The sequence below is a fragment of the Panulirus ornatus genome, chromosome 10, assembly GCF_036320965.1.
Source record: "Panulirus ornatus isolate Po-2019 chromosome 10, ASM3632096v1, whole genome shotgun sequence".
NCBI classification, from domain to species: Eukaryota; Metazoa; Arthropoda; class Malacostraca; order Decapoda; family Palinuridae; genus Panulirus; species Panulirus ornatus.
In genome coordinates, this window is record NC_092233.1 from 40,188,114 (window position 1) to 40,203,387 (window position 15,274).

Below are 15,274 nucleotides of genomic sequence, written 5' to 3' on the forward strand. Positions count from 1 at the left end.
TCACTCTTATCCCCTTTGCCTTTGTACAATGGCACTATGCAAGCATTCCGCCAATCCTCAGGCACCTCACCATGAATCATACATACATTAAATAACCTTACTAAGCAGTCAACAATACAGTCACCACCTTTTTAATAAATTCCACTGCAATACCATCCAAACCTGCTGCCTTGCCGGCTTTCATCTCCCGCAAAGGTTTCACTACCTCTTCTCTGTTTACCAAATCATTTTCCCTAACCCTCTCACTTTGCACACCACCTCGACCAAAACACCATATATCCGCCACTCTATCATCAAACACATTCAACAAACCTTCAAAATACTCATTCCATCTTCTCACATCACCACTGCTTGTTATCACTTCCCCATTAGCCCCCTTCACTGAAGTTCCCATTTGCTCCCTTGTCTTACGCACTTTATTTACTTCCTTCCAGAACATCTTTTTATTCTCGCTAAAATTTAATGATACTCTCTCACCCCAACTCTCATTTGCCCTCTTTTTCACCTCTTGTATCTTTCTCTTGACCTCCTGCCTCTTTCTTTTATACATCTCCCAATCATTTGCATTTTTTCCCAGCAAAATTCGTCCAAATGCCTCTTTCTTCTCTTTCACTAATAATCTTACCTCTTCATCCCACCACTCTCTACCCTTTCTAATCAAACCACCTCCCACGCTTCTCATGCCACAAGCATCTTTTGCTCAATCCATCACTGCTTCCCTAAATACATCCCATTCCTCCCCCACTCCCCTTACCTCCTTTCTTCTCACCTTTTTCAATTCTGTACTCAGTCTCTCCTGGTACTTACTCACACAAGTCTCCTTCCCAACCTCACTTACTCTCACCACCCTCTTGACCCCAACATTCTCTCTTCTTTTCTGAAAGCCCATACAAATCTTCACCTTCGCCTCCAGAAGATAACGATCAGACATCCCTCGAGTTGCACCTCTCAGCAAATTAGCATCCAAAAGTCCTTCTTTCGCGCGCCTCTCAATTATCACGTAATCCAATAACGCTCTCTGGCCATCTCGCCTACCTACATACGTATACTTATGTATATCTCCTTTTTTAAACCAGGTATTCCCAATCACCAATCCTTTTTCAGCACAGAAATCTACAAGGTCTTCACCATTTCCGTTTACAACACTGAACACCCCATGTATACCAATTATTCCCTCAACAGTCACATTACTCACCTTTGCATTTAAATCACCCATCACTATAAACCGGTCTTTTGCATCAAATCCACTAACACACTCATTCAGCTGCCACCAAAACACCTGCCTCTGATGATCTTTCTTCTCATGCTCAGGTGCATATGCACCAATAATCACCCATCTCTCTCCATCAACTTTTAGTTTTACCCATATTAATCTAGAATTTACTTTCTTACATTCTATCACATACTCCCACAACTCCTGTTTCAGGAGTAGTGCTACTCCTTCCCTTGCTCTTCTCCTCTCACTAACCTCTGAATTTACTCCCAAGACATTCCCAAACCACTCCTCCCCTGTACCCTTGAACTTCGTTTCACTCAAAGCCAAAACATCGAGGTTCCTTTCCTCAAACATACTACCTATCTGACCTTTTTTTTACATCTTGGTTACATCCACACACATTTAGACACCCCAATCTGAGCCTTCGAGGAGGATGAGCACTCCCCGCGTGACCCCTTCTACTGTTTCCCATTTTTAGAAAGTTAAAATACAAGGAGGGGTAGATTTTGGCCCCCTGTTCCCGTCCCCTCTAGTCGCCTTCTACGACATATATATATATATATATATATATATATATATATATATATATATATATATATATATATATATATATATATATATATATATATATATATATATATATATATATATATACATCTATATATATGTATGTATGTGTGTGTGTGGAATGTGTGGAAGTCGAGAACAGTATCTCGGAAAGCAAAAATGGCTATGTTTGAATGAATAGTGGTTCCAACAATGTTGTATGGTTGCGAGGCGTGGGCTATGGATAGAATTGTGCGCAGGAGGGTGGATGTGCTAGAAATGAGATGTTTGAGGACAATGTGTGGTGCGAGGTGGTTTGATCGAGTAAGTAATGTAAGGGTAAGAGAGACGTGTGGAAATAAAAAGAGCGTGGTTGAGAGAGCAGAAGAGGGTGTTTTGAAATGGTTTGGGCACATGGAGAGAATGAGTGAGGAAAGATTGACCAAGAGGATATATGTGTCGGAGGTGGAGGGAACGAGGAGAAGTGAGAGACCAAATTGGAGGTGGAAAGATGGAGTGAAAAAGATTTTGAGTGATCGGGGCCTGAACATGCAGGAGGGTGAAAGGCGGGCAAGGAATAGAGTGAATTGGATCGATGTGGTATACTGGGGTTGACGTCCTGTCAGTGGATTGAATCAGGGCATGTGAAGCGTCTGGGGTAAACCATGGAAAGCTGTGTGGGGCATGGATGTGGAAAGGGAGGTATGGTTTAGGGCATTATTGCATGACAGCTAGAGACTGAGTGTGAACGAATGAGGCCTTTGTTGTCTTTTCCTAGAGCTACCCCGCACACATGAGGGGGGAGGGTGATGGTATTCCATGTGTGGCGAGGTGGCGATGGGAATGAATAAAGGCAGACCTTGTGAATTCTGTGCTTGGGTATATATGTGTATGTCTGTGTGTGTGTATATATATGTGTACATTGAGATGTATAGGTATGTATATTTGAGTGTGTGGACGTCTGTGTAAATACATGTGTATGGGGGTGGGTTGGGCCATTTCTTTCGTCTGTTTCCTTGCGCTACCTCGCAAACGCGGGAGACAGCGACAAAGCAAAATAAAAAAAAATATGATCCACTTCCGCTTCCATGGTTCCATCCGCTGACAGATCCACTCCCAGATATCTAAAACACTTCACTTCCTCCAGTTTTTCTCCATTCAAACTCACCTCCCAATTGACTTGACCCTCAACCCTACTGTACCTAATAACCTTGCTCTTATTCACATTTACTCTTAACTTTCTTCTTCCACACACTTTACCAAACTCAGTCACCAGCTTCTGCAGTTTCTCACATGAATCAGCCACCAGCGCTGTATCATCAGCGAACAACAACTGACTCACTTCCCAAGCTCTCTCATCCACAACAGACTTCATACTTGCCCCTCTTTCCAGGACTCTTGCATTTACCTCCCTAACAACCCCATCCATAAACAAATTAAACAACCATGGAGACATCACACACCCCTGCCGCAAACCTACATTCACTGAGAACCAATCACTTTCCTCTCTTCCTACACGTACACATGCCTTACATCCTCGATAAAAACTTTTCACTGCTTCTAACAACTTTCCTCCCACACCATATATTCTTAATACCTTCCACAGAGCATCTCTATCAACTCTATCATATGCCTTCTCCAGATCCATAAATGCTACATACAAATCCATTTGCTTTTCTAAGTATTTCTCACATACATTCTTCAAAGCAAACACCTGATCCACACATCCTCTACCACTTCTGAAACCACACTGCTCTTCCCCAATCTGATGCTCTGTACATGCCTTCACCCTCTCAATCAATACCCTCCCATATAATTTACCAGGAATACTCAACAAACTTATACCTCTGTAATTTGAGCATTCACTCTTATCCCCTTTGCCTTTGTACAATGGCACTATGCACGCATTCCGCCAATCCTCAGGTACCTCACCATGAGTCATACATACATTAAATAACCTTACCAACCAGTCAACAATACAGTCACCCCCTTTTTTAATAAATTCCACTGCAATACCATCCAAACCTGCTGCCTTGCCGGCTTTCATCTTCCGCAAAGCTTTCACTACCTTTTCTCTGTTTACAAAATCATTTTCCCTAACCCTCTCACTTTGCACACCACCTCGACCAAAACACCCTATATCTGCCACTCTATCATCAAACACATTCAACAAACCTTCAAAATACTCACTCCATCTCCTTCTCACATCACCACTACTTGTTATCACCTCCCCATTTGCGCCCTTCACTGAAGTTCCCATTTGCTCCCTTGTCTTACGCACTTTATTTACCTCCTTCCAGAACATCTTTTTATTCTCCCTAAAATTTAATGATACTCTCTCACCCCAACTCTCATTTGCCCTTTTTTTCACCTCTTGCACCTTTTTCTTGACCTCCTGTCTCTTTCTTTTATACATCTCCCACTCAATTGCATTTTTTCCCTGCAAAAATCGTCCAAATGCCTCTCTCTTCTCTTTCACTAATACTCTTACTTCTTCATCCCACCACTCACTACCCTTTCTAATGAACCTACCTCCCACTCTTCTCATGCCACAAGCATCTTTTGCGCAATCCATCACTGATTCCCTAAATACATCCCATTCCTCCCCCACTCCCCTTGCTTCCATTGTTCTCACCTTTTTCCATTCTGTACTTAGTCTCTCCTGGTACTTCCTCACACAGGTCTCCTTCTCAAGCTCACTTACTCTCACCACCCTCTTCACCCCAACATTCACTCTTCTTTTCTGAAAACCCATACTAATCTTCACCTTAGCCTCCACAAGATAATGATCAGACATCCCTCCAGTTGCACCTCTCAGCACATTAACATCAAAAAGTCTCTCTTTCGCACGCCTGTCAATTAACACGTAATCCAATAACGCTCTCTGGCCATCTCTCCTACTTACATAAGTATACTTATGTATATCTCGCTTTTTAAACCAGGTATTCCCAATCATCAGTCCTTTTTCAGCACATAAATCTACAAGCTCTTCACCATTTCCATTTACAACGCTGAACACCCCAAGTATACCGATTATTCCCTCAACTGCCACATTACTCACCTTTGCATTCAAATCACCCATCACTATAACCCGGTCTCGTGCATCAAAACCACTAACACACTCATTCAGCTGCTCCCAAAACACTTGCCTCTCTTGATCTTTCTTCTCATGCCCAGGTGCATATGCACCAATAATCACCCACCTCTCTCCATCAACTTTCAATTTTACCCATATTAATCGAGAATTTACTTTCTTACACTCTATCACATACTCCCACAACTCCTGTTTCAGGAGTATTACTACTCCTTCCCTTGCTCTTGTCCTCTCACTAACCCCTGACTTTACTCCCCAGACATTCCCAAACCACTCTTCCCCTTTACCCTTGAGCTTCGTTTCACTCAGAGCCAAAACATCCAGGTTCCTTTCCTCAAACATACTACCTATCTCTCCTTTTTTCACATCTTGGTTACATCCACACACATTTAGGCACCCCACTCTGAGCCTTCGAGGAGGATGAGCACTCCCCGCGTGACTCCTTCTGTTTCCCATTTTAGAAAGTTAATACAAGGAGGGGAGGATTTCTGGCCCCCCGCTCCCGTCCCCTCTAGTCGCTTTCTACGACACGCGAGGAATACGTGGGAAGTATTCTTTCACCCCTATCGCCAGGGATAATATACATATCTATATACATATACACATACACACACATACACATACATACGCACATATACACACACACACACATACATATATATACATATATATATGTATATATATATATATATATATATATATATATATATATATATATATATATATATATATATATATATATATATATATATATATATATATATATATATATATATATTTTTTTTTTTTTAATACTTTGTCGCTGTCTCCCGCGTTTGCGAGGTAGCGCAAGGAAACAGACGAAAGAAATGGCCCAACCCCCCCCCATACACATGTATATACATACGTCCACACACGCAAATATACATACCTACACACCTTTCCATGGTTTACCCCAGACGCTTCACATGTCTTGATTCAATCCACTGACAGCACGTCAACCCCGGTATACCACACTGCTCCAATTCACTCTATTCCTTGCCCTCCTTTCACCCTCCTGCAAGTTCAGGCCCCGATCACACAAAATCTTTTTCACTCCATCTTTCCACCTCCAATTTGGTCTCCCTCTTCTCCTCGTTCCCTCCACCTCCGACACATATATCCTCTTGGTCAACCTTTCCTCACTTATTCTCTCCATGTGCCCAAACCATTTGAAAACACCCTCTTCTGCTCTCTCAACCACGCTCTTTTTACTTCCACACATCTCTCTCACCCTTACGTTACTTACTCGATCAAACCACCTCACACCACACATTGTCCTCAGACATCTCATTTCCAGCACATCCATCCTCCTGCGCACAACTCTATCCATAGCCCACGCCTCGCAACCATACAACATTGTTGGAACCACTATTCCTTCAAACATACCCATTTTTACTTTCCGAGATAATGTTCTCGACTTCCACAAATTCTTCAAGGCTCCCAGAATTTTCGCCCCCTCCCCCACCCTATGGTCCACTTCTGCTTCCATGGTTCCATCCGCTGCCAGATCCACTCCCAGATATCTAAAACACTTCACTTCCTCCAGTTTTTCTCCATTCAAACTCACCTCCCAATTTACTTGACCCTCAACCCTACTGTACCTAATAACCTTGCTCTTATTCACATTTACTCTTAACTTTCTTCTTCCACACACTTTATCAAACTCCGTCACCAGCTTCTGCAGTTTCTCACATGAATCAGCCACCAACGCTGTATCATCAGCCAACAACAACTGACTCACTTCCCAAGCTCTCTCATCCCCAACAGACTTCATACTTGCCCCTCTTTCCAAAACTCTTGCCTTTACCTCCCTAACAACCCCATCCATAAACAAATTAAACAACCATGGAGACATCACACACCCCTGCCGCAAACCTACATTCACTGAGAACCAATCACTTTCCTCTCTTCCTACACGTACACATGCCTTACATCCTCGATAAAAACTTTTCACTGCTTCTAACAACTTTCCTCCCACACCATATATTCTTAATACCTTCCACAGAGCATCTCTATCAACTCTATCATATGCCTTCTCCAGATCCATAAATGCTACATACAAATCCATTTGCTTTTCTAAGTATTTCTCACATACATTCTTCAAAGCAAACACCTGATCCACACATCCTCTACCACTTCTGAAACCACACTGCTCTTCCCCAATCTGATGCTCTGTACATGCCTTCACCCTCTCAATCAATACCCTCCCATACAATTTACCAGGAATACTCAACAAACTTATACCTCTGTAATTTGAGCACTCACTCTTATCCCCTTTTCCTTTGTACAATGGCACTATGCACGCATTCCTCCAATCCTCAGGCACCTCACCATGAGTCATACATACATTAAATAACCTTACCAACCAGTCAACAATACAGTCACCCCCTTTTTTAATAAATTCCACTACAATACCATCCAAACCTGCTGCCTTGCCGGCTTTCATCTTCCGCAAAGCTTTCACTACCTCTTCTCTGTTTACCAAATCGTTTTCCCTAACCCTCTCACTTTGCACACCACCTCGACCAAAACACCCTATATCTGCCACTCTATCATCAGACACATTCAACAAACCTTCAAAATACTCACTCCATCTCCTTCTCACATCACCACTACTTGTTATCACCTCCCCATTTGCGCCCTTCACTAAAGTTCCCATTTGCTCCCTTGTCTTACGCACTTTATTTACCTCCTTCCAGAACATCTTTTTATTTTCCCTAAAATTTAATGATACTCTCTCACCCCAACTCTCATTTGCCCTTTTTTTCACCTCTTGCACCTTTCTCTTGACCTCCTGTCTCTTTCTTTTATACATCTCCCACTCAATTGCATTTTTTCCCTGCAAAAATCGTCCAAATGCCTCTCTCTTCTCTTTCACTAATACTCTTACTTCTTCATCCCACCACTCACTACCCTTTCTAATCAACCCACCTCCCACTCTTCTCATGCCACAAGCATCTTTTGCGCAATCCATCACTGACTCCCTAAATACATCCCATTCCTCCCCCACTCCCCTTACTTCCATTGTTCTCACTTTTTTCCATTCTGTACACAGTCTCTCCTGGTACTTCCTCACACAGGTCTCCTTCCCAAGCTCACTTACTCATATATATATATATATATATATATATATATATATATATATATATATATATATATATATATATATATATATATATATATATATATACCGTCGTGTTCAAGGGTCGTGCCGTCGTGTTCAAGGGTCGTATACCGTCGTGGTCAAGGGTCGCATACCGTCGTGTTCAAGGGTCGTACCGTCGTGTTCAAGGGTCGTATGCCGTCGTGTTCAAGGGTCGTACAGTCGTGTTCAAGGGTCGTACAGTCGTGCTCAAGGGTGGTGCTATTGTGTGCCCAGCTGTGCTCAGTGACTTGTGATCAACTTAAGGGAATGTTTATGAGTTAAGACGTTGATTGGACTCCTGATTAGAGAGAGAGAGAGAGAGAGAGAGAGAGAGAGAGAGAGAGAGAGAGAGAGAGAGAGAGAGAGAGAGAGAGGAATGAGAAAAAGTATGGAACAAAAGAACGATATATATATATATATATATATATATATATATATATATATATATATATATATATATATATATATATATATATATATATATATATATTATATATATATAATATATATATAACTGAAGGAAGTGAAGTGTTTTAGATATCTGGGAGTGGATCTGGCAGCTGATGGAACCATGGAAGCGGAAGTGGATCATAGGGTGGGGGAGGGGGCGAAAATTCTGGGGGCCTTGAAGAATGTGTGGAAGTCGAGAACATTATCTCGGAAAGCAAAAATGGGTATGTTTGAAGGAATAGTGGTTCCAACAATGTTGTATGGTTGCGAGGCGTGGGCTATGGATAGAGTTGTGCGCAGGAGGATGGATGTGCTGGAAATGAGATGTTTGAGGACAATGTGTGGTGTGAGGTGGTTTGATCGAGTGAGTAACGTAAGGGTAAGAGAGATGTGTGGAAATAAAAAGAGCGTGGTTGAGAGAGCAGAGGAGGGTGTTTTGAAGTGGTTTGGGCACATGGAGAGAATGAGTGAGGAAAGATTGACCAAGAGGATATATGTGTCGGAGGTGGAGGGAACGAGGAGAAGAGGGAGACCAAATTGGAGGTGGAAAGATGGAGTGAAAAAGATTTTGTGTGATCGGGGCCTGAACATGCAGGAGGGTGAAAGGAGGGCAAGGAATAGAGTGAATTGGAGCGATGTGGTATACCGGGGTTGACGTGCTGTCAGTGGATTGAATCAGGGCATGTGAAGCGTCTGGGGTAAACCATGGAAAGCTGTGTAGGTATGTATATTTGCGTGTGTGGACGTATGTATATACATGTGTATGGGGGTGGGTTGGGCCATTTCTTTCGTCTGTTTCCTTGCGCTACCTCGCAAACGCGGGAGACAGCGACAAAGTAAAAAAAAAAAAAAGAAAAAAAATATATATAAATAAATATATATATATATATATATATATATATATATATATATATATATATATATATATATATATATATATATTTTCCCTGGGGATAGGGGAGAAAGAATACTTCCCACGTATTCCCTGCGTGTCTTAGAAGGCGACTAAAAGGGGAGGGAGCCGGGGGCTGGAAATCCTCCCCTCTCGTTTTTTTTTTTTTTTTTCGAAAAGAGGGAACAGAGAATTGCACCAGGTGAGGGTATTCCCTCAAAGGCCCAGTCCTCTGTTCTTAATGCTACCTCGCTAATGCGGGAAATGGCGAATAGTTTGAAAGAAAAAAATATATATATATATATATATATATATATATATATATATATATATATATATATATATATATATATATATATATATATATATATATATATATATATTCTTTCTTTCTTTCTTTCAAACTATTCGCCATTTCCCGTATTAGCAAGGTAGCGTTAAGAACAGAGGACTGGGCCTTTGAGGGAATACCCTCACCTGGCCCAATTCTCTGTTCCTTCTTTTGAAAAAAAAAAAAAAAAAAAAAAAACCCCGAGAGGGGAGGATTTCCAGCACCCCGCTCCCTCCCCTTTTAGTCGCCTTCTACGACACGCAGGGAATACTTGGGAAGTATTCTTAATCCCTATCCCCAGGGATAATATATATATATATATATATATATATATATATATATATATATATATATATATATATATATATATATATATATATATATATATATATATATATATATATAGATATATATTGGAAAGGATCACGATTTTGCATGTGATCAAGATGTTCCTATGAGTTAACGGGGAAAATGAAACACGATAAGTTCCCAAGTGCTCTTTCGTATAATAATCATATCATCAGGGGAGACACAAGAGAGAAATATAAGTCAGTTGATATACATCGAAGAGACGAATGTAGGAATCCATTTGGTAAACCTGTGATTGTCCAAAACATACAACGAGCTTTCATAAAGTTATCATTTTGCAAATTTCATCAACAATAAAGATATCTAATTTGTATAGACCATCACTAACATTAAGATTATAATTCTTTGTGCATTTAACAATAAACATTCAATGTTATTTCTCTTGGTAATAGAGTTAGGGTTAATGACTGAGATGGCATTACTCCAGTCAATACAATGATCATAGCTTTGAACGTGATTAAACATGCCATTAGATTCTTGTCCCATTCTCATACTATATTCATGTTGCTTAAGTCTAACAGAAAGATCCTTACCAGTCTGACCAACATAGAATTTATCACAGTTTCCATATGGCACTATATAGATGCATCCAAGAGAATTTTCTGGTCAGTTCCTGATTAAGATATTCTTTATAGACTTACTGTTGCTAAAGGCAACAGTTACATTAAAGGATTTAAGCAACATGGGAAGTAAAGTGAAATTATTATCAAAAGGGAGAACTAAAAGATTCTTGTTGTCAATGGGAGGTTTGGGCTCAACTCTCCAAATAATTTTTTTGCATTAACTTAGACCTAATAGAATATATCTTCTCAAACTTATCATCAAGAAACTCTGGACTGCAAATACGTAATGCCCTAAGGAACATAGATTGAAATGATGAAAATTTAACTGTCATGTTGAGATTAGTAATAATGGATTTATAATCATACATTGGTGGGTTTTCTGTACATGCTAAACTTTAACTTGTTTCCTTGTCTATGGATCATGCAATCTAAAAATGGTAACATACCATTATTTTCATTTTCTATAGTAAATTTGATGGAAGGTACTAAATTGTTAAGTAAGGGGAGAAATATTTGCAAATTTTCATTTGTTGGCCAAACACAAAGAACACCATTTACATACCTAAACCAAATTGCATTAGAAGGTAAGTTATTCTTTAGTAATTTTGTTTCAAAGAATTCCATATAAAGATTACTTAGTACAGGTGAAAGATGGTTACCCATTGCCATACCAAATTTTTGAGCATAATAATCTCCAGTGAATTGAAATACACAGTCTTCTATAAACAATCTTATCAGTTCAAGGAAAACAGACTTTGGAACAGATAAATGAATATCATCCAATACATCAAATAAATATTCTAAAAGGTCACAACAGGAACTTTAGTGAAAAATAAGGAAACATCAAAGGTAACTATTTTGAAGTCAAAATTAACATTCATATTGTTTAGCTTATTGATTAAATCTACATTGTTCGTGATAGAATTTGATACCTTACCCACTAAATGGCTTAATAAAGAAACTAATCATTTTGACAATTTATATGTGATGGAGCCTACTGAACTCACTATAGGTCTTGCTGGAAAATTCTGTTTATGTGTTTTGATAAGTCCATACATATATGGAAATGAAGGGGACAAAGATGACAAACTTTTGTTAAGAGAACTATTACCTTTCAACAACAACTTCATTTCTTTATTGAAATGAGAATTAACTGGTTCTAAGGGATTTTTACTCAGTTCAAAATATTCTGTGTCATCATTTAGAAGATCATTCATTTTAGATAAATAGTTACTTTTTTTCTAAAATCACAATAGTGTTAGCCTTCTCTGCTTTAGAAATATATATATCCTCGTCTATTATTAAGGTGTTAGTAGCTCTTATAAATCTTTTAGGGCAATTAGGTTCCACAGGTTTTGACAAACTGGCGTACACTAAACCCTGACAGATATTAAGTTCATCATTACTTAAATTACTGTATTTTTCTAAATTACAAAAGACTTTGTGACATCAACTCAGCTGGCTTCCCTGTTGGAGCACAGAAAACTTAAACCATAGCCTATACACACAAGGAATCCTTATCTAGTTGTCCATTAGACAGGTTTATCACAAAAGATGGGTTTTGGTTCTTGGTCCAGTCGCTGTTTTTAATAAGATGGTCCAACTTACAATTTAGTGACATTTGTAACCTATTGCGTTCTTTCCTTAATCTATCATATATAGTAATAGTCCAACATCCAGTTCTTCCAGTGTGTCGGTATTGCCATTTGAAAGGCAAGTTTTTTCTCTCTTGAAATGCGAAAAGCCTCCTCCATTTCAAGTTTCTTTGATTCAATGTTTTTCTTTAAGATAATATTTTGGAATTGGTCAAATGGTCGACCAGACAGCTGCAACAATCGTTGAGGTAGGACAGATCTTGGCAACACTTGTTCATCAAGGCATTTCCTGAGGAATCCAAATCGTAACTTCAGTTGGTGGACCTTCAGTAACGATTTGGAGAAAGCAGTAACGAAAAGAGAAGGTCCAGGACAGCTTGTAGAGAAGTAATAGAAGAGCCGTGTGGAATCCATGTTAAAGAGGATCACAATTTTGCACGTGATCAAGACTTTCCTGAGTCCACGGGAAAAATGAAACACGAAAAGTTCCCAAGTGCACTTCCGTGTAATATTCACATCATCAGGGGAGACACAAGATAGAAATATAAGTCAGTTGATATACATCGAAGATATGAAGCTAGGACGCCATTTGGTAAACATGTGATTGTCCAAAACATGCAACGAGCGTTCATAAACTTATCATTTCACAAATCTTATCGACAATAAAGTTATCTAATTTGTATATACCATCACTAATATTAAGATTATAATTCTTTGTGTATCTAATAATAGAAGATTCAATCATATTTCTCTTGGTATTAGAGTTTGAGTTAATAATTGAGATGACGTCCTAGCTTCGTCTTTTCGATGTATATCAACTGACTTATATTTCTATCTTGTGTCTCCCCTGATGATGTGATTATTTCACGAAAGTGCACTTGGGAACTTAACGTGTTTCATTTTCCCCGTGGACTCATAGGAATATCTTGATCACGTGCAAAATTGTGATCCTTTCTAGCATGGATTCCACACGGTTCTTCTATTACTTCTCTACAAGCTGTCCTGGACTTTCTCCTTTCGTTACTGCTTTCTTCAATTCGCTAATCAAGGCCAACCAACTGAAGTTACGATCTGGATTCCTTAGGAAATGCCTTGATGAACAAGTGATGCCAAGATCTGTCCTACCTCAACGATTGTTGCAGCTGTCTGGTCGACCATTTGACCAATTCCAAAATATTATCTTAAAGAAAGATATTGAATTAATGAAACTTGAAATAGAGGAGGCTTTTCGCATTTCAAGAAAGAAGAAACGTGCCTTTCAAATGGCAATACCGACACACTGGAAGAACCCAATGCTAAACTATTGCTATGATAGATTAAGGAAAGAACGCAATAGGTTACAAATGTCACTAAATTGTAAGTTGGACCATTTTATTAAAAACAGCGACTGGACCAAGAACACAAATCCATCTTTTGTGCTAAACCTATCTAATAAACAACTAGATAAGGATTCCTTGTGTGCATTAGGCTATGGTTTAAGTTTTGTTTGCTCTAACAGGCAAGCCAGCTGTGTTGATGTCACAGTCTTTTTGTAATTAGAGAAATACAGTATTTAAGTAATGAAATTAATATCTGTAAGGGTTTAGTGTATGCCATTTTGTCAAAACCAATGGAACCTAACTGAAGTAAAAGAATTTTAAGAGCTATTAACACCTTAAAAAAAGACAAGGATATACATATTACTAAAGCAGGTAAGGCTAACACTGTTGTGATTTTAGAAAAAAAGTAACTATTTATCTAAAATGAGTCATCTAAATGATGACACAACATATCCTGAACTTAGTAAAAAATCCCTGAGAAGCAGTTAATTCCCATTTCAATAAAGAAATGAAGTTGTTGTTGAAAGGTAATAGTTCTCTTATCAAAAGTTTGTCATCTTTGTCCCCTTCATTTCCATATATGTATGGACTTATCAAAACACATAAACATAATTTTCCAGCAAGACCTATAGCGAGTTCAGTAGGCTCCATCACATATAGATTGTCAAAATGGTTAGTTTCTGTATCAAGTGGGTAAGGTATCAAATTCTAATATCATAAACAATGTAGATTTAGTCAACAAGCTAAACAAGATCAATGTTAATTTTGATTTCAAACTAGTTAGCTTTGATGTTTCTTTACTTTTCACTAAAATTCCAGTTGATGACCTTTTAGAATACTTATTTGATGTATTGGATGATATTCATTTACCTGTTTCAAAGTCTGTTTTCACTGAACTGATAAGATTGTGTATAAAAAACAGTGTATTTCAATTCATTGGAGATTATTATGCTAAAACATTTGGTATGGCAATGGGTAACCCTCTATAACCTGTACTAAGTAACCTTTACATGGAGTTTTTTGAACCAAAATTACTAAAGGATATCTTACCTTCAAATGCAATTTGGTTTAGGTATGTAGATGATGTTCTTTGTGTTTGGCCAACATATGACAATTTACAAGTATTCCTCCCCTTACTTAACAATTTAGTACTTTCCATCAAAATTACTGTAGAAAATGAAAATAATGGTATGTTACCATTTTTAGATTGCATGATCCATAGGCAAGGAAACAAGTTTAAGTTTAGCATATACAGAAAACTCACCAAGCCATGCTTATATATCCATTATTACTCATCTCAACATGACAGAGTTAAATTTTCATCATTTCAACCTATGTTCCTTAGGGCATTACGTATTTGCAGTCCAGAGTTTATTGATGATGAGTTTGAGAAAATATATTCTATTGGATCTAAGTTAAAGTACCCTAGATCTTTCATTGATTAATCCCTTAAGTTAGCAAAGAAATCATTTTATAGAGCTGAGCCCAAACCTCCCATTGACACCAAGAATCTTTTAGTTCTCCCTTTTGGTAATAATTTCACTTTACTTCCCATGTTGTTTAAATCCTTTAATGTAACTGTTGCCTTTAGCAACAATAATACTATAAAGAATATCATAATCAGGAATTCACCAGAAAATTCTCTTGGATGAATCTGTAAAGTGCCTTGCGGAATTTTATGTTGGTCAGATTGGTAAGGATCTTTCTGTTAGACTTAAGCAACATAAATATAG